The sequence below is a fragment of the Bos taurus genome, chromosome 17 (assembly GCF_002263795.3).
Source record: "Bos taurus isolate L1 Dominette 01449 registration number 42190680 breed Hereford chromosome 17, ARS-UCD2.0, whole genome shotgun sequence".
In the NCBI taxonomy this organism is placed as follows: domain Eukaryota; kingdom Metazoa; phylum Chordata; class Mammalia; order Artiodactyla; family Bovidae; genus Bos; species Bos taurus.
The window spans coordinates 66502145-66523415 of record NC_037344.1 but is presented as its reverse complement, the minus strand read 5'-3'; the positions used below and the strand labels follow the sequence as shown (position 1 = coordinate 66523415).

The following is a 21271-nucleotide window of genomic DNA, read 5'->3' as shown; positions in this document are numbered from 1 at the left end:
TAGCCATCATAGTCAACAAAAGAGTCCAAAATGCAATATTTGGATGCAATCTCAAAAACGACAGAATGATCTCTGTTCGTTTCCAAGGCAAACCATTCAATATCACAGTAATCCAAGCCTATTCCCCAACCAGTAACGCTGAAGAAGCTGAAGTTGAATGGCTCTATGAAGACCTTCTAGAACTAACACCCAAAAAAGATGTCTTTTTCATTATAGGGGACTGGAATGCAAAAGTAGGAAGTCAAGAAACACCTGAAGTAACAGGCAAATTTGGCCTTGGAGTACAGAATGCAGCAGGGCAAAGGCAAATAGAGTTCTGCCAAGAGAACGTACTGGTCATAGCAAACACCCTCTTCCAACAACACAAGAGAAGACTCATGGACATCACCAGATGGTCAACACCGAAATCAGATTGATTATATTCTTTGCAGCCAAAGATGGAGAAGCTCTATTCAGTCAGCAAAAACAAGACTGGGAGCTGACTGTGGCTCAGATCATGAACTCTTTATTGCCAAATTCAAACTGAAATTGAAGAAAGTGGAGAAAACCACTAGACCATTCAGGTATTACCTAAATCAAATCCCTTATGATTATATAGTGGAAGTGAGAAATAGATTTAAGGGACTAGATCTGATAGACAGAGTGCCTGATGAACTATGGGATGGAGGTTCATGACATTGTACAGGAGACAGGAATTAAGACCATCCCCAAGAAAAAGAAATGCAAAAAAGCAAAATGGCTGTCTGAGGAGGCCTTACAAATAGCTGTGAAAAGAAGGGAAGTGAAAAGCAAAGGAGAAAAGGAAAGATATACCCATTTGAATGCAGAGTTTCAAAGAATAGCAAGGAGAGATAAGAAAGCCTTTCTCAGTGATCAATGCAAAGAAATAGAGGAAAACAATAGAATGGGAAAGACTAGAGATCTCTTTAAGAAAATTAGAGATACCAAGGGAACATTTCATGCAAAGATGGGCACAATAAAGGACAGAAACAGCAATGACCTAACAGAAGCAAAAGATATTCAGAAGAAGTGGCAAGAATACACAGAAGAACTGTACAAAAAAAGATCTTCATGACCCAGATAATCACGATGGTGTGATCACTCACCTAGAGCCAGACATCCTGGAATGTGAAGTCAAGTGGGCCTTAAGAAGCATCACTATGAACAAAGCTAGTGGAGGTGATGGAATACCAGCTGAGCTATTCCAAATCCTGAAAGATGATGCTGTGAAAGTGCTGCACTCAATATGCCAGCAAATTTGGAAAACTCAACAGTGGCCACAGGACTGGAAAAGGTCAGTTTTCATTCCAATCCCAAAGAAAGGCAATGCCAAAGAATGCTCAAACTACTGCACAATTGCACTCATCTCACACGCTAGTAAAGTAATGCTCAAAATTCTCCAAGCCAGGCTTCAGCAATATGTGAACTGTGAACTTCCAGATGTTCAAGCTGGTTTTAGAAAAGGCAGAGGAACCAGAGATAAAATTGCCAACATCCACTGGATCATTGAAAAAGCAAGAGAGTTCCAGAAAAAACATCTATTTCTGCTTTATTGACTATGCCAAAGGCTTTGACTGTGTGGATCACAATAAACTGTGGGAAATTCTGAAAGAGATGGGAATACCAGACCACCTGACCTGTATCTTGAGAAACCTGTATGAATGTCAGGAAGAAACAGTTAGAACTGGACATGGAACAACAGACTGGTTCCAAATAGGAAAAGGAGTACGTCAAGGCTGTAAATTGTCACCCTGCTTATTTAACTTATATACAGAGTACATCATGAGAAACACTGGGCTGGAAGAAGCACAAGCTGGAATCAAGATTGCTGGGAGAAATAGCAATAACCTCAGATATGCAGATGACACCACCCTTATGGCAGAAAGTGAAGAACTAAAGAGCCTCTTGATGAAAGTGAAAGAGGAGACTGAAAAAGTTGGCTTAAAGCTCAACATTCAGAAAACGAAGATCACGGCATCTGGTCCCATCACTTCATGGGAAATAGATGGGGAAACAGTGGAAACAGTGTCAGACTTTATTTTGGGGGGCTCCAAAATCACTGAAAATGGTGATTGCAGCCATTAAATTAAAAGATGCTTATTCCTTGGAAGGAAAGTTATGACCAACCTAGACAGCATATTAAAAAGCAGAGATATTACATTGCCAAAAAAGGTCCATCTAGTCAAGGTTATGGTTTTTCCAGTGGTCATGTATGGATGTGAGATTTTGACTATAAAGAAAGCTGAGTGCCAAAGAATTGATGCTTTTGAACTGTGGTGTTGGAGAAGACTCTTGAGAGTCCCTTGGCCTGCAAGGTGATCCAACCAGTCCATCCTAAAGATTAGTTCTGGGTGTTCGTTGGAAGGACTGATGTTGAAGCTGAAATTCCAATACTTTGGCCACCTGATGCAAAGAGCTGACTCATTTGAAAAGACCCTGATGCTGGGAAAAATTGAGGGCAGGAGGAGAAGGGGACAACAGAGGATAAGATGGTCGGATGGCATCACCGACTCGATGGACATGGGTTTGGGTGAACTCTAGGAGTTGGTGATGGACGTCAGGGAGGCCTGGCATGCTGCGGTTCATGGGGTCACAAAGAGTCGGACACGACTGAGCAACTGAACTGAACTGAACTGAATCATACTCACTTGTGTTTTGTTCCACCTCACTCTACTTCTGGAAATCTAGTTCTGTTCTCACCATACCATACTTGCTCTGAAAATAATGATGAATGATATAATTGCTACGTCTGAGAGCCTATTCCAGTTCTATCAGAGATAGAGACCATGGACCAGAGCTACAGATAGACTCCCCTCCCCAATATGATGTGCTTCAAGGATGTGCTTAGTCACTCAGTCATGTCTGACTCTTTGTGACTCCATGGACTGTAGCCTGTCCATGGGGATTCTTCAGGTGAGAATGGGTAGTCTTTCATTTCTCCAGGGGATCTTCCCAACCCAGGGATTGAACCCAGGTCTCCTGCATATCAGGCAGATTCTTTACCATCTGAGCCACCAGGGAAGTCCAAGAATACTGGAGTGGGTAGCCTATCCTCCAGAGAATCTTTCTGACCCTGGAATCGAACCGGGGTCTCCTGCACTGCAGGTGGATTCTTTACCATCTGAGCTACAAGGGAAACCCAGGCAATTTCAGCACCACAGACAGCTCCTAGGAGGCCCTGCTACTGTGTGACCAACACACCTAAACCCCTCTCCTTCCTGGCTCCCAGAATCTTGCCTTCTCTGTTTTCTCCTTCCCTCTGACCTCCCTTCCCAATTCTGCATGTTTTTACCCAAGATTAAGTTCTGGCTTCTTGAGTTGCTTCTCTCTTGCCTCCAGCCCTGAGCTCCATGATCCGGTTCTGTGGGGAGGACTCTCGTTTTAGTTTGAGTTCTCCCATAAGCAGAAAGTTTTGAGTGTAAGCAAGAAACAGTGGGAAGAAGTAGGCAGAAGTGAAACAGGGAAGGAAAGGCAGCCGACCAAAGGCACAAAGTCAAGCCAGACACCACTACGGGCTGCGGCTGCTGCTAAGCCCCTTCAGTCGTGTCCAATTCTGTGCAACCCCATAGATGGCAGCCCACCAGGCTCCCCCGTCCCTGGGTTTCTCCAGGCAAGAACACTGGAGTGGGTTGCCATTTCCTCCAATGCATGAAAGTGAAAAGTGAAAGTGAAGTCACTCAGTCGTGTCCGACTCTTCGCGACCCCACGGACTCCAGCCCTCCAGGCTCCCCTGTCCATGGGATTTTCCAGGCAAGAGTGACCACTATGGGCAGCTAGAGCCAGATCCCACTGGAGAAGTAGTGTAGAAACGCTCTACAGGGTTATCCCACTTGAGGAACCAGGGGGCTGAGACACTTTATTCATGAACTCCCTCCAATCGTCGGTTGAAAGTTACTCCTGGATTGTTAATTCTCAGACACATTTAGCTTACTTGCCTGCAAGCAGAGCAGGCTCCAGCCAACAGCGACAGCCTTAGGCTGTGGGCATGCATCCCAGCCAGCTCTATAAAGGTAAGTCTATGGGGATGTGAGTAAGGACACCAACAGTGTCTACTATAACCCTCATATTTTCATCTCCATCTACCTACCCTCTCCCAAGGGTTTTACCTGGGAGTGTCTCTGGTCCCAGGACACTGAGACGCCTCTCTGGAGAGGTTGTGATGGAGTGTAGAATGGCCAGCATACAATGCCAGGAACACTGCAGATCCTCCAGTGGCCTCTGAGGGAGTGTGGGTAGGAGGGGAGCAGCTCAGGTTCCCTTGGTCTTTGCAGCCCACCATGCCTGCTTCCTCCCCTGAGTATCACGTACTATCAGTGTCACATGTATCTTGAAAGATGCTTACATATTTTAGCACAGGAAATTGTTCTAAATGGGGACTGGGAGCCTTTCTTTATGTAGTTAGTCTAGTGTTGAACATCATATCAAAGGTAAAGACACAGAGGCCCAAGGAGATTATAGGACTTGCTCGAGCTCACGAAAAAAAGATCACAGCAGTGCAAGAACACAAGCCCAGTGGTCCTGCCTCCTGGCCCAGTGCTCTGTCTTAAGCTGCCTGCACCCCCATTCCCAGGACCTTGCACAGTAGCAGCCACTAGCCCCAGAGAAATCATATCCCCAGTCCAATCACTGGGGTCTCCATGGAGGGCCCACCCATAGTCCCTCTCCCAAGAGACATGACGAGGGGAGAAGCCTGGCTGGGAAGAAATGGTAATTTCCTGTAAGTCCATGAAGGGATGAAAAATAGTGCCAAGATAAAATATGCCCCATCTCCAACTCAGCTTGGATGCAAGCCCAGGACATGTGGTATGCGGGCACTGGGCTGAGGTATATGGATGGGTAAGGGGAGGGGGGAAGGGCAGGCAGCAGAGAAGGTGGGAGGGGGAAAAGTTCTCCAAGTCACCAAGACGTTTGAAAGTGAGATCCAACACCCTTGATAAGTGTAAGAAAGCCCTGGTTCCACTCTGAGCTCTGGCAGATGGAATGGGCCTGTCTCAATCACTGCAGCATCCCTACTGCCTAGAATGGTGCCTGGTGCAACATATATACTCCATAAATTCCAGCTGAATGGAAAAACTTGGAGCCCCACAGTCCCTGAACTGGGAATCCTAGATGACACCTCATCTGTCTGGGCCTCTCTTTCACCATCTGCAAATCTACCTGCCAGATAACTGGTTAAAAAATTAACTACAGCAAGTGTCAGTTGAACTTAAACACCTAGACTCTAGAGTCAGAAGCCTAGTGCTTAAATCCCCTCTCTGCTGCTGCTGCTGCTAAGTCGCTTCAGTCGTGTCCGACTCTGCGACTCCATAGACGGCAGCCCACCAGGCTCCGCTGTCCCTGGGATTCTCCAGGCAAGAACACTGGAGTGGGTTGCCATTTCCTTCTCCAATGCATAAGAGTGAAAAGTGACAGTGAAGTCGCTCAGTCGTGTCCGACTCTTAGCGACGCCATGGACTGCAGCCTACCAGGTTCCTCCATCCATGGGATTTTCCAGGCAAGAGTACTGGAGTGGGGTGCCATTGCCTTCTCCAAATCCCCTCTCTACTCCCTTCTAAAAATGGAAAAGTTTTGCACACAATTAACCTGTGTAAGAATCTTTAACATGTTGACTATCAGTTGACTTTTCAGTCACTCACACTTCAGTATGAATGAAGAGCCGATTGCAGGCTTTTTAAGAGCTGATGAAGGGACTTGCGATTTGTTGAGTGTCTACCATGTGCCACACACTCTACATGTAAAAGCACTTTGCATGTAAAAGTGTATTTGATTTTTCACAACAACCTTGCAGGAATCAAAGCAGAGAAGGAAAGCGCGTAAAGCCCACAGCTTGGTAAGTGGCCAAGTCATGATTTAACCCAATGTCTGTGTAAGTCCAGACCCTGGATTTCTTTTTTTTTTTTTTAATATTTATTTATTTATCTGTCTGTGTCAGGTCTGAGTTGCAGCACACAGGGTCTCCGATCTTCATTGCAGCTTGCAGGACCTTTCATTGTGGCATGCAAACTCTCTAGCTGTGGCATGCAGGCTCAGGAGTTGTGGCACATGGGCTTAGTTTGCTCCGTGGCCCGTGGGATCTTAATTCCCTGACCAGGGATCAAGCCTGTGTTCCCTGCATTGAAAGGCAGATTCTTAACCATTGGACCACCAGGGAAGTCCCAGACCCTGGATTCTTAATACTGCAATACCTTCAGATCAAAATTGCATATATGCCATGAAAACTAGCTTAGAATTTATCCTGCAGTTCAGTGCTTCTCAGACTTTATTGTGCACAGGAATCAGATTCCTTAAACAGTAGGTCCTGGGGTGAAAGGCCCAAGAATCTACATTTCTAACTAGCTCCCTGGGGCAGGTGAAGCTGCTGATTCACACTGAGTGGTGCAGTTCTAAGCCTGGGGACCACACTGACGGTTTTTAAGCAGGAATGTGATAGAGTCAGATCAAGCCTGCAGGAGCTTGTCTGGCTACTGTCTGAGGGTGAATTAGAGCAGGTGAGGTTAAAGGTGGGTGTTGATGCCCTAAGGTTCCTTCAAGCTCAAACACCTCACGATTTGATTCTAAGAGATGGTCTAAGCCTCTTAGGGAAACTGAAGAATGGGGGAACCTTCCCACTCCACCCACTCCCCAGGCCCAGAAAGAACATCAGCTTTGAGGCAGCTTCTGCTTAAAAATGATGCTCTGAGCAGCCACTCAGTATTCCAGGGACCACGCTGGATTCAATACATCAAAGGTTGAAGGATCATATAGCCCCATTAGCTGCAAAGTTTAATTTCCCTTCGGGGCTGGTGGTTACAATGAAACTACAGCAGCAATTACAACTTCCCCTTCACCGACAACCTGCTTAGATCAATAACGGCCGCGTCGCAGGGATCAGCCTCATTCGTCAGGAGACTCTGGGCCACCCAAGGCCTATCACTGCCCACCACACACCCTCCCTTGTGGTGTGATGGGTGACAGAGCACGGGGACCCCTTCCAAGATGCCAAGACTCCCTCCCTGATTTTGCAGAGTGGGGGAGCCCGAGGCCAAGAGAGTGAGAAACCACATTAATTAATTAATCCACCGTATAGTTAATAAGTGTCAACCGTTCTAGGCCCTGAGGGCACAACTGCACACGAGACAGATGTGGTCCTTGTCTTCAAAAGGAGACCGAGGTAAACAAGGGAATGAACAAGTGCAAAAACTAAAGAGTGGGATGCGTGCCTGGTTGAGTCAAGATGGGACTGTGGTGACTTTGGAGCAGGGCCCTAGGCAAGCCAAGGAGTGAGCTGTCTGCAGATCGGGGAAGGGCATTCCAGGAAGGGGAGAATTCAGGTGCAAGGGTCCTGCAGTGGGAACACATGCAACTGAGAAAGCACAGAAAAGAAGTCAGAATGGAGCTTCAGGAGGAAGGGGAGAGAGGCTGAAGATAGGCCAGAGAGGTGGCAGGGCTCAGCAAGGACCCTGGATTTCATTCTGGGCACAGCGGGATCCAAGGGGGGTTTCTGCAAAGGAATGGCTTAGGTGAGGCTTCATGTGGAGCCCAACCAACCTGAGATAGAACCAACATCTCCCAAAGCCTTAGATCAGGGTTCTCGTCCCCCAGGCCATGCTGGGCTCTGTTCTGCAGGAACATCACCCAAAGTCAAAGGTGCTCTGGTCATTCATGGACTCACAGTCAGAAGTTTGGAGTCCAGTTACTATCCCCAGGGTCTGGGGTGGGGCCAACAGACCTTGTGAAACCCTACAATGTCTTCAGGACATGAACTAGAGTCTTCAGAATCCATACTCCCTGTGGTTTAGTGTGGTCATCATTTTCTAAGGCTGTCCCTTCCCTCATCAGAACCTCACAGCAAGCCTAGGATGCCAGGGGCCGGGGAGAGTATTTCATTTCGACAAAAGAAGAAGCCCGAGGCCAGGGCAGCTGCAGAGGTATCGCTGCCCACCTGGAGGCTGGTCTTGAACAGTCTCCTCTGTCCCACAGCCCTGGTTTCTCCATCTACACCCAGCTAAAGCCCAGCCCACCAACGCACTGCCAGGATTTCCCTGAGGCTGGAGCCAGCTCCTCTCTCTTCTCTTCCTCGGTGTCTTCCTTCTCTTTGCAACACTGCCATTCCTCCCTTGATGGATTAATACAACTATTATCAAACTCCTGCTCTAGGCTGGGCAGTAGGAAACTGATAAAAGGAGCACAACAAAAGATTAGAGGGGAAAAAGGAAAGATCGGGGTGGCAGGGGGTGGGTGGAGTGGCAAAGAACACAGAGCAAAGGAAGCCAAAGGTCAAATCAAATGATGTTCTATTTGTCCCAGGCATTCTCCCCTCTGGGCTTGATTAGCAATGCCTTTCCTGCACTGATACATTAACCCAGCTCTTTGGTAGTCTCCTGAAGGCAAGCTCAGTCAGTCTGAGATGCAGTGCCAACTGGAGCGTCCTGCACAGACTGTTCAAATGCAGCACAGTGTGCCTGCTGAAAGCACACACTCTCGGGCCAGTTTACCAGGGTATAACTCCCAGCTTCAAGAGGTACCCGCTGTGTGACTCTGGGCAGTTGGCTTAACCTCTCTGGGCATCAGGGTCTTCACCTCAGAAATGGGGATTTGTCTAGGGTCTCTCTCAATGCATATCGGTAAGACTCGGCAGAAAGTGCTGCGTGGAGGACAATTTCAATTGCAAGGAAACTGTTACCTGGTCTCTCTGCTGCCCTGAGCAATCCTGTCCTCTCCCCGAGCTTTGGCTTCCCCTTTCGTTCATCCTCATGGGACAACAGTCTAGGTGGGGCACAGTGGCCAGAAACAAGGGCAGCTCCCGCCTCCCACAAGGCTTGGCAGGAAGGCAGGAGTCAGGGGACACGCAAGGCAGCCCCCACTGCTCCGCTGGTCCTGGACCAACCGGGCTCTTTCCTGGCAAGCTGGATGGAACCTGAGAGCCCGCTCAGGAGGGGGATTTGGGGAGGAGTATGTGGCCTGGGGAGAGGGATTAGGCAGGGCAGCGCCACACTGACAGGCCCAGGTGGTTGTTATAAGACAGGAATGGAGCCATTCTCTGGCCGTGAAATATGGCCCCCAGCCAATGTAAACGCCTTGGCAGAATTAATGCACAGCACTTTGATCCCTAGTTCATCTGCCAGGTGGAGGCATATGTGGGAGAAAGGCAGGGTCTGTTAATGGATTCCTAACACCTTCCAAATTCCCAGGAAACCGAGGGCACATTTTCTACTTCGCGGAAGAAAAACCCACTCTCGCAGATAAACCACAAGTGGGCAGAACTTCTCTGCACTTACCCGGCTCAGTGGGGAGGATGCGGGGTGAGAGTCAGCAGGGCACTTCGCGCTGTGGGGGAGCCTCGACATGTCACCTCCAAGGATCCTCTCCCTGACTCAGAGGGAGGGTGAAGTCCATTCTGCAGATGGGAAAGTTGAGGATATCAGTATTACACAGCAGAACAGAATTTGAGCTGAGGTTTTTCTCCCCCTCAAATGAAGTGAATTGAAAGTGAAAGTCACTCAGTCCTGTCCAGCTCTTTGTGACTCTGTGGACTATCCAGTCCATGGAATTTCCCAGGCCAGAATACCGGAGTGGGTAGCCTTTCCCTTCTCCAGGGTATCTTCCCAACCTAGGGATCGAACCCAGGTCTCCCGAGTTGCAGGCAGATTCTTTACCAGCTGAGCCACAAGGGAAGCCTGCCTCTAATGAGAAATTCAGGAAGGAAGGGACATTAGAGTCTATGCAACTTAACCTCCCATTCCAAGGTGAGAATCCTACAACCAGGCATCTTTCTGCAAAGATTTGCATGCCTCTGCTGAAGGTGGCTAGTTCACTCCTGGCAACACAGCTGAAGTCAGATCCCTTGCCAGTCCTGGTGGTCCTTATCTATTTATTTATCAAACATTTATTGAAAAATGAGGAGGAGAAGGAAAAGAAGTTTATGGAAGCAAGATTTTCTTGATCAGTGAAGTCATTCGGCTAAAGAGGAAGAGCAGTAAATATAAGCATTATAACTACACCCAGAATTTGGGATCAGGTCTGGGATAGACCCTTTTTAAAAAATTTTTTTAATTTATTTATTTATTTTAATTGGAGGCTAATTATCTTATAATATTGTGGTGGTTTTCACCATACATTGACACAAATCAGCCATGGGTGTACATGTGTCCCAGACCCTTTTTAGCTGAGTGACATTCACTCTTCACCTCTTTGAGTCTCAGATTTCTTCTCCTTAAAGTGGGCATAATGTATCCACCCAAAAGATAATTATAATGTCCACAGAAGAATGGATAAACAAACTATGATGTATCTGTACAATGGACACTACTCAGCAATAAAAAAGAGTGAACTATTTACTGATACAGACAATAATGCAGAAAAACCACAAAAGCATTACAAGAAATGGAATAAGCTAACGACACAAGGCTCCATACTCTGTGGTTCCAGTGTATGATGTTCTAGAATAGACAAAACCACAGGGCTGGTCATCTAATCAGTCCTGTCTGGAAGCTGAGTCTGGGAGCAGGGAATTGACCATGCTATGAGAGAATTTGGGGGACAGGCAAGAAAAATAGCCTATATCTTGATAGTGTTGGCAGTTATACTACGTTATACATCTGTCAAAGTTCAACAAACTGCACACTTTTAGAAGGGTAAATTGTTCTACAGATAAGTCATACCTCAATAAGCATGGCTTTAAAGGGAAACAATGATGATTTAGTATTTACTAAAGTAAGTGGGGCTCCCCTCATAGCTCAGTTGGTAAAGAATCTGCCTGCAATGCAGGAGACCCCAGTTCGATTCCTGAGTTGGGAAGATCCGCTAGAGAGGGGATAGGCTGCCCACTCCAGTATTCTTGGGCTTCCCTTGTGGCTCAGCTGGTAAAGAATCTGCCCACAATGCGGGAGACCTGGGTTCAATCCCTGGGTTGGGAAGATCCCCTGGAGAAGGGAAAGGCTCCAGTATTCTGGTCTGGCCTGGAGAATTCCATGGACTGTATAGTCCATGAGGTCACAAAGAGTCAGACATAACTGAGTGACTTTCACTTTCACTACTAAAGTGAGTGAGTGATGCATGTTGCTTGTTGTTCAGTCGCTAAGTCATGTCTGACTCTTTGTGACCCTGTGTAGCCCACCAGGCTCCTCTGTCCTCCACTATCTTCAAATGCATGTTCATTGAGTCAATGATGCCATCTAACCATCTCATCGTCTGACACCCCCTTCTTCTTTTGCCTTCAATCCTTCCCAGCACCAGGGTCTTTTCCAATGAGTCAGCTCTTAGCATCGGGTGGCCAAAGTATTGGAGCTTCAGCTTCAGCATCAGTCCTTCCAATGAATATTCTTAGTAGATTTCGTTTAGGACTGACTGGTTTGATCTCCACGCAGTCCAGGGGATTCTCAGAGTCTTCTGCAGACAGTTAAGTGTAGATTTCTTTTGCCTCGCGGATGTAGTAAAACAGGTAGAGCTAGGTTGCTATATCCCACTCCACCAGTAGGTGTCGCTAACACAGTATGCTGTTTTACAGTTTGACAGACCCATTCACTCACTTTCAGCCCCAAATAAGATAAACTACCTTCCAATTGTAACGTGAACAATTTGTGTTGCAAGGCTGTCTGCATGCCTCTGATAAACTGCCTGTAGATGGTAAGTTAGGTCCTCTCCCCCATCCAGATGAATGATGTAATAGAATTGGTCCCATTCCATGCCCCAAGCAGCAGAGGTGAGACCCAAGACAGCACTGGGCAGGATGACATTCGAAGTGCTTTTCTGGCTACCCCCACTGAGCATGGATTGATATTTCTTGAAACCTTCCAGTCCACAATTGAATCCAGCTCCTTGGAATGCTGAGGTCTCGCCAGACCTGTAGGCAGTGGCAAACTTTGAGCTTATGTGGACACGCTCCCCTGCCAAACCCCTCACGGCTGTGCTTCTTCCAATAACAATATTTTCTCTGCTCCCTCTGAAGAGAAAGTCATGTGTTAAATGGAAGATTTGCTTGAGTGAGTCACTGGGAACCTAAGCAAAATCATATTAAGGAAGTAATATTTATTATATCCATAAAGCAACCCGCACAGCCAATGTGCGGGGGCCAGATGGGAGACCCAGATGTGCAGGGAGCCAAATCAAGCCTGTCAAAAGGGGAGCCTTGGCCTGTGAGTTAAAGCCCTTCAGCTAGGGAGGAATTGGAGGTGGATTCAGTCAACGGAAGGGTCCTCCGGTGGCCTCAGAGGTGGGGGCTCCCAGAGGAAGTTGAAGGGGTCAAGGGCTCCCTGCAATGACAGTGACTGGTGAGATGGTTCAGGATAAAAGAGGGGAGAGGTGGCGTGAAGGCCAAAAATGAGAGTGGCCAGGTCTGCATGACATGCATAATAAGAACCAGGACTAGGGGTAGAGAGACGGAAGGAAGAATGGAAAGGGTGGCAGAAGGAAGAAGATCCTTGGGGACAATTGTTTGAGTCACTGCTTGTTCAAGGATGCTCAGCCAATGGGACAGGTAGGGCCTGAAATCCAATTTACAGTGTAGCTCGAAGCTGTTTATCTTGGGCAGGAATAGGCTCTATCGGGAGGAGGAGCCCTTCACTCATTTGCACAGAGGTGCCAAGTGGATGAACCACAGTCCTAGATGGAAGGATGAAAGGAAGGTAAGAGAGAGGAGGGATCTTTTCACTCTGCGTCTCTCTAAGATGATCCACGTAGTCTCAAGATGAACATTCTTTTCAGTTGCATTCTCCTTGCTCCATGCTAATCCCACTAATAAATCAAAGCCCAGCTCAGTCATCACCAACTCCCAGGAGCCTTCCAAGTTGTTCACATCTTCCAAAGGCAGCTCCTGATTCCTGCTGAGCAAACTGAAATTTCATCTATAAGCCGAGTCAACCTTGAGCACGGCTGAGGTGCCTTCATCGCTATTGGTGTCAACGGCCCTTTTGATGGCACCTCTCTCCCTATCCAGAGCTCACTGAGCTCAAACTACCCTAGTCTTGGGTGCAAGGAATTAAATGGTCCCCTTTTATTATTCTTTATATTCCTGTTTTGATGAAGACCACATGGTGGCATTCAGATGCCAGACGAGTGGACAGGGCAATTGTGAGCCCTGACCTGGGCAATGCACAGCAAACATCTGTTATTCTTGACTAACATCCACTCCCCTGGCCTCTGGGAACAAGGTGCTTATACCCCTTTAGGCACTCGCCCTTCCTCCAGTCTCAGTCCTTGGGGCTCTAGTTGCACAAATCCCTCTCTCTGATTGGCTTAGGAATGGGCACGTGACTCAATCCACCGAATGAGAGCCAGTCCTTTGACTTTTGCTGCAACTTAAAGGGAACACTTTCTGGGAATGGGCTGGGGCAAATAATAGATGGAGTTGCAGGCACTGCCATCATCTTACCACCCCAGAGAGAAATCCTTTCCCCAAGAATGGAGTCAACTCAGAGAACAGCCAAGCCAAAGACAGGAAAACACAAATATTCTTGATATCACTTGAGCAGCTGGAACCAGCCATACCTGAATCTGGTGCCCCTTTCATTTCTTTTCATATAAACCAACACATTCCTTTTCTAAATGAGTACAATTTCATTTGGATTCCTGGCATTTGTTACTTAAAGAGCCCTGATCAATAAGGGAAGCTTCCCAAATCTGCTGCTGCTGTTGCTGCTAAGTCGCTTCAGTCGCGTCCAACTCTGTGCGACCCCATAGATGGCAGCCCACCAGGCTCCCCCGTCCCTGGGATTCTCCAGGCAAGAACACTGGAGTGGGTTGCCATTTCCTTCTCCAATGCATGAAAGTGAAAAGTGAAAGTGAAGTCGTTCAGTCATGTCCGACTCTTCGCGACCCCATGGACTGCAGCCCACCAGGCTCCTTTATCCATAGGATTTTCCAGGCAAGAGTACTGGAGTGGGGTGCCATTGCCTTCTCCGTCCCAAATCTAGTTCTTTGTAAATCATCTCTGAAATACAGAAATGTGGGACTTTGAGCTGGAGGTTCTTAGATCTGAGATTTTACTCTAGTTCTTAGATTAAGCAGATAGGTGATCCTAGGACACTCATTTCCCACCTTACCAGGACTAATTTTTTCATATATGAAAGAAAACCTGTCTTCTGTTTGGTTAAATTTTTCTCTTTTTAAACAAAATGTGTTCTTTAAACTTTTGTGCAGAACGGTGATTTCTTTGGGTATAGGAGGACAACACCGCCGTGAACACGTTTCATCCATAATCTACTCCCTGTGGTCTCTGGACTACCTCTAACTATTGGGCACAGCAATCTTCCCCATCCTGTAAGAAGCAGGGCTTCAAGAGATGGGTGTCCACAGTAACAGAAAGTTCCTACAACTTTGGCACCAGGCAGACACTGGCTCAAATCCAAGGTTGCCTGCTCAAGGCATGAGAGCCTTGACAAGCTCCATCACTCCTCAGAATGCCAGCTTCCTCCTCGTGGAATGAGGACCCTTGCCTAATCTTCACAGACAAAAGACTACACTAAATGCTTTCTGTGTATCTGTACCCTTTACCTTCACAATGCCCTTTTGAGGGCCTACTATTATCTCCATTTTGCAGAAGACAAACCCCAGCTGCTGAGAGGTTAAGGCTCACACATAAAGTCAAGTCCTGAACGAGGATTTGAATCCACATCTGCTTGAAACCAGAGCTGTCCACAGATGTAAGACACAACCCAACACAGAGTTGACACTCAAAACGAGTAGACATAAACGCACTATTGTCCATCAGAATTCCCTGCAAGGATGAAAATGCTTTAGTGCTGATCTACCCACTACAGTAGCCTGCACGTGGCACCTAACACTGGGGAGTTTTAAATTTTATTTAATTTAAATTTAAAGAGCCACACGCGGCTAGTGGCTAGCATATTGGACAGCATGAGACTAGACACTGTGCTCCCTGAGGGAAAGATGGGATATGATTGTAAGATAAATATATCTGGGGTCCGGCTGATCTGTGTTCAAATCCCAGTTGGCCACTGACTGGCATTTTTGAGTTTACCCAGTGATTTCAATTTCTAGTGACAAAAACTCGACCTCCTAGGATCATCATGACAGGCACTCACTCACATATTCATTCGACAACAGTTAGCCCCTCCTGCATCTCGTGAAGAACAGAACAGAAAAGAATCCGGCTCTCGAAAAAAAAGTTCAACTTCAGGATGCTCTAAGTGCAAATACAAATCATGCACTTGAGGCAGGGAGCACAGCCCTGGCACACAACACCCACACGCTCGAGAGAGGGGAGTTGATTTCAAGCAGCAAGCATCGTAAACTTAACACAATGTTATATGTCAATTATATCTCAATAAAGCTGGGGGTGGGGAGTAGGAAAGTTTAAAAAAAAAAAAAAGAAGAAGAAGAAAAAGAAGCAGACGTCTTCTGGAAGAGACTTGGCAATGTCTCCAGAGCATTTTGTGTTAACTCAAGGAAGTTGGGAGGGTTATGCAAATGGGCCTGTTGAATAAAGAATATTCCTAGGTAAAATCATTATGCAGAACGTTTTCCCCTTTGCATAAGGTGGCAAAAATTATCTCCCCGGTGCCAATTATGTGCTTGTTAGCACTGACATTCTCAGAGTCATTACACCGAATGGGTGCCGTTTATGTAAGACCTACACTGGATTCTATTGTAATTTTTCCTCTGTTTACAACTCAGTATAATAAATGTCATTTTTTAAAATGTTAAGGTATTTGGTATTTAATTTAACATTAAGGCTTGGAATATGTTTGCCCCTAAAAGGCACTTGCATCCAAACACCCTCAGGAGTCACGAAAGGGAACAAATATTCAGGAATGCTTGATGAGAGTGGGGGTCAGGACACAAGAATTCCATTTCTGACTGTGTCCTTGAATGTGAAGCTGCCATCCTCTGAGCCTAATTGCCCCATGTGTGATACTACGTGATCAGACAAAGTAATTTCTAAAGTCCTTTTGCAAACTCAACTTCCTATAACCCTACTGAGATGCTTAGCTTTTGCCACTGTTGATTACAACCATTTTAAGAGTATATTTTTTAAAAGAGAAATGGAGCAAATAGAGAGCAGAGATAAAGTAGATAGACAGATACAACCATATTAATAGTATATTTTTTAAAAGACAAATGGAGCAAAATGGAGAGCAAAGTAAACTAGATGGATAGATAGATAATAGAAAGGCAGGTAGAATCACAGACAGTGGGGAAATGATGAATTATTGAGTATGATATTGAGACAACTCAACTACTCAAGAGGGAAAAATCAAGGTGGATTCCTACCTCACACCATATACAAAAATAAAATCTAAATACATTAAATACCTCGACATGAAAAGCAAAAAAGCAGAAAGCAAACCAAAGAAAATAACAGGAGAATATTTTGTGACCTTCAACAGGAGGGAGTAGAATTTCTTGAAGACATATCAACATTAGAGATGATAACATAGGTAAAGAATGGAATTTACCACATCAAAATTAAAGATATCCGTCCCAAGAACACCATAGATGAAGTTAGCACAAGGCCAATGGAATGAAACAAGATATTTGCAAAGGATAACTCTCTAGGAAACACCGAGATCTATAAATCAGAAAAAAAAAAAAAAAAAAACCTTTAAAAATCCAATAGTGAAATGGACAAAATACATTAATAAATAACTCACAGAAAGGGAAAAAAATTCTAATAAGTATATTACATGTTCAAGATTACCAGTGATGACTGACATGGAAATTAAATTAACCATGAAGTACCACATTATCCCCATTTGACTGGCAAAAGTCAAAGGGAAAGATAGTATTGTGTCTTCGCAAAAATGTGGTGAAAGAGCCATTCTCACTCACAGCTGGAGAGAGTGTGAAGGACACAGCCGTCTGAGAACAGTCTGGCCACACTTGGCGGAATTAAATGTGCAGACACTCAAGAGCTCAGCAAAGCCATCGTTGGTGACAGAGCTGGAAGACATTCTCAGTCGGGGCCACAGGAAGATACGCACAAGGGTATTCATGGCATGCTCCTTATACTGACACAAGGTTGGCCGTACTCCTTCCCTGGAGAAGCAGGTGAGTCAACATGTGGTGGGAGGCAAACTGAGAAATGGGAAATACTCTACAACTGTCGGGAAAAAAGAAGTCAGACCTGAATGCAGCAGCAGCAGCAGATCTCAGAAATGATGCTGAGGACTTCCCTGGTGGTCCAGTGGTTAATAATCTTCCTGCCCTTGCAGGAGACACGGGTTTGACCCCTGGTCTGGGAAGATTCACATGTCACAGAGCAACCCATGCGCCACAACTACTGAGCCCGTGCGCCCTAGAGACCATGTTCCCCAACAAGAGGAAGTCACCACAGTGAGCAGCCCGGGCACCACAACAGAAAGTGGCCCCCAGTCTCCGCAACTAGAGAAAGCCCGCATGCAGCAACAAAGACCCAGTACAGCCATAAATAAATAAACAAATAAAAATTTCAATGATGTTGAAAAAGAATAAAAATCCAGAAAAAGAACCCAATCAATTCTGCAATTTACGAAGTTACACACACCATACATTTTCCAAAGACACAAGTATGTATGAACGGCCAGACTGTGGGCTGGAGGTCATGAAAACTAGGAATGCGTGCCAACGCGGTCAAGAGGAGGGGCATCCGGGTGGAAGACAGGGGTGGGTAATTTACAAGAGTCCTTGCAGAGAGGGTCTACACAGTTCTGTGCACCTGGGCCCCCACTGCCCAAATAATTGTGGTATCCACAGGTTAAGTTCCCAGGCACTGTGTTGAAAAATGAGAGATCCGCTATAGAATGCCGTTGTTGTTCAGTCACTAAAAAAAGGAAAAAAAGTCAGTTGTGTCCGACTCTTTGTGAGCCTGTGGACTGCAGCCCACCAGGCTCCTCCATCCATGGGATTCTCCAGGCAAGAACACTGGAGTGACTTGCCATTTCCTTCTCCAAGGGATCTTCCCGACCCAGGGATAGAACCCAGGTCTCCCGCACTACAGGCAGACTCTTTACCAGCTGAGCCACCAGGGAAGAGGCATCAAGTCGTGTCCAACTCTCTGCAACCACAAGACCTACAGCCCACCAGGCTTCCCTGTCCTTCACTATGTCCCAGAGTTTCTATATCTAACATTGATGTCATTTAATATAGATACTTTAATCCTCACTTTCCTCACCATTCAGAACTGGGCAGATTTATGCATCTCAGGTTGGACCCAAACCCACTTCTCCAGAGTAGGTAACACATGTGAGGCATGGCTATACACCCAGACACGGTGTATAGCAGACATGAGACAGGAGTGCATGGTCAGGAACAGGATATTCAGATGCTGTGCTGATGCACAAAGCACGCTGTCACCCCACCTGCTGATGAAGCAGAGGTGCTGGTCCCGACTCCTGACATCGAGGTAATGGTGGTCCTCTTCCTTTCCTCCCTCTCTGCCCCAAAGGACAGAGTCTTACAGCTCTGTGCGACCTTGGGCTCACTGAATATGCTGCACTGTGTCCACTGCTACTTGCTGAGAGCCTACAAAATGCCAGGAACTGTGCTAAGGAATACTGGACCCCTTGCCTAAGGACCCCCCAAGAGCAGTGACTCCCACCCTTCAGACATCAGCCCGTGGATCACACAGCTCCAGGGTGGACCCCAGTACCTGAGTGTTTCCACGGCTCACTTTTCAGTGATTCTACAGTGATTCTCCTGCAGCCATTAGAAGGGCTCCCTGCCCAGAGAAGAACAAGCCAGAATGTAGGTGCCAGAAACGAGGTTCAGTGAAGGAAGATGAGGACCCAGAAGGAAACCAACCCTGTGCCTCTCAGAGGGAATAGCCTCACCTTTATTCGCAATCCATATTTTGGCTTTTCATTGTACGTTTTCCGATGAAAAGAAGAGACACCCCAAGGGCTGAGGTGGAGGGAAAAGCCAACACACAAAAAGGGGGGACATGTAAGAAAGGGACAGGCCACTGGTCAAAGGTCCAGCAGGTTGAATTCCTGTGTCTGACTCAGCTGTCAGGGCGCTGTGTGACCTTAAGCAGGTCAGGCGTCCTCTCTGGGCTTCAGTTTCTGCATCCTTAAAACGGGCAGAGGCTGGGTAGATGACCCATTAACAGGTATCCATTGAATTCTCTAGTAGGATCTGGAAATTCGAGTGACGGCCAAGACAAGGTTGGTGCCTTCGAGAAGCTGACAACCAGAGGGAGAGGTAAATATCAGCTGGAACAACGACTGTCCAAGTGGAGTGAGCAAGGGGGAGAGAGGTGAGGGGTGAAGGTGAAGGGCGACACAGAGACAGAGCTTGGAGGATTTTGCTCCTGATGTCTGTGAGGCCCTGTATGTATCAACTTTACACTTCTTTTGTTTCCGCATTAAGAAAGCAAGCATCACTCAACGGTCAGACCCATGACCACCAGTGTAGACACTGCCCCTCCCCCAGGCTCTGCATCCAGGGCGGTGCCCCCTGCGCCATCGGGCCCACCAACCCATGAGCCCCTTCCCTCCCCACCCCCATGCCACTGGGCCCTGAGCCCCCCAACTTCCATCTCGCCCATTTTTCTCTCTGCACTTCTCGCCTTTCATTTCTGACCAAACTTCGGATGACGGGAACACTGATAAATTAATGATTGTAATTAATAAAAATCGACTCTGTGCTAATAAATTATTATGAAATGGCCTGTCAGGTTTTTTAATGAAATGCAAAAAGCTGCAGTAATGAGATGAGTGTGTGCACTTTTTTTTTTCAGCCAAGACGTGAGGAAATACATCCATGGGGGTACTCAAGAGTTTTTTTTTTTAATAAGGAAAGAATCCAGGAGAAGAAAAGCGCAATTGTAGCAATGCTCAGAGGGGAATAGGAGGAATTACCACCATATGAGTACCTACTGTGTTAGACACATCACCTATGTTGTTTTCTATTATCTTATCAGTCCCATGAGCTGGATACTATTATCACTTCTTATTCTTACTGATGGGGGCTTCCCAGGTAGTGTGGTGGTAATAAATCCACCTGCCAATGCAGGAGACACAAGAGACATGAGTTCAGTCCCTGGGTCAGGAAGACCCCCTGGAGCAGGAAATGGCAACCCATGACAGTATTCTGGCCTGAGAAATTCCATGGACAGGGGGGCCTGGCAGGCAGGCTGCAGTCCATGAGGTCGCAAAGAGCTGGACACGACTGAGCGACTGAGCACACACACACACACGCTTACTGATGAGGAAACAGGCCTGGAGAGGGTAAGGAGTCATCTGAGGTCACTCGGTAATTATGTTATAGAGCTAGGATTGAGCCCGGATATTTTAGATTCCAGACTCATCCCAAGCTCTTAACCACTCAATCATACTACCCTTCAAAAACTCTGGATTTGGAGACAAAGGGCATGAGTTCAGAGTCTGAATTCGTCCACTTGACGTTGTGACCTGCAGCAGGTTCCCAACCTCTCTGCGCCTCGGGTGAGCCATCTATTTAATGGAGGCAACAGCACTTCTTTGACTTGCTCTTGCGTGTGTACAGATAAGAAGGAAGCAGGATGAAGAATGTGAACACACGTAGCCCTAAGCATCCTTCCTCTCTTTTTCTAAGAGTTTGGCATAAGAAGTTCTGTCCGTGAGCAGGTGAAGCATCACAAGAAATGCGGTCCAAAGTCAAGGAGAGGAGGCATGGCAGCCTTCTCATCCACACCCCATCCTAGCTCTGTGGAGTGTTTAATATTACAAGGTTGTCCCAGTTCTTTGTAAACTATAGCCATGAATGTAAAACAACTGATTTTTACAACAGAATTGTTTAACCCTGCACCAATTAAAAGTACCTGTTATTAAAAAAGGTAATTATGCTGTAATTAGTTTGACACAAGACATTAAGCAGATTATTATCAAAGCCAGGGAAATAGTAACTTCAAAGCAATTTCCCTTCTTGAAAGAGGCATTTACATGCCACCACTGAACACAATCCTCACTCGAGGCACTTTTTAAAGCAGGGAAACGTGGTTCCAAATTCTGCCGAGCAGCTTGGAGCTTTATGGCAGGGAAAGCCCGCATTACAGATGAACTTGGGTGGCTGGGCTGCAGAAATTCTTCCCAGGAAATCCATGTTCTGGGTGGGTAATCGCTGGCCGGGATGCAGCGTGGCCAGAGCAAATGTACGCAGAGGATACTTACTGATAAAACCAGGAGAAGGGCTAAAGAGAGTGCACCCAGGTGTGCCAGGCGTCACACTTGGACTTTTCACTTTTCTATGAGGCAAGGATACAGAGACCCCACTTGTGAGGGACAGAAAATAGGCTGCTAGCCACTAATGTGGCAAGCAGGGTGAAGATCAGCTGTCTCCAAAAGCACTTCCCCCAGCAATGTTGTTTTCATATATA

At 46.6% G+C, this 21271-nt stretch overlaps 1 long non-coding RNA gene across 1 annotated transcript in view; it reads right to left on the bottom strand.

Annotated features, from left to right (window-relative positions):
* The window catches only part of LOC132342642 (uncharacterized), a 120252-nt gene that overhangs the window by 38948 nt on the left and 60033 nt on the right, over positions 1-21271 (bottom strand). The window contains exon 3 of the long non-coding RNA XR_009491108.1: positions 9258-9376. This is a non-coding gene — a long non-coding RNA (uncharacterized lncRNA). The remainder of the gene's footprint in view (positions 1-9257; positions 9377-21271) is intronic.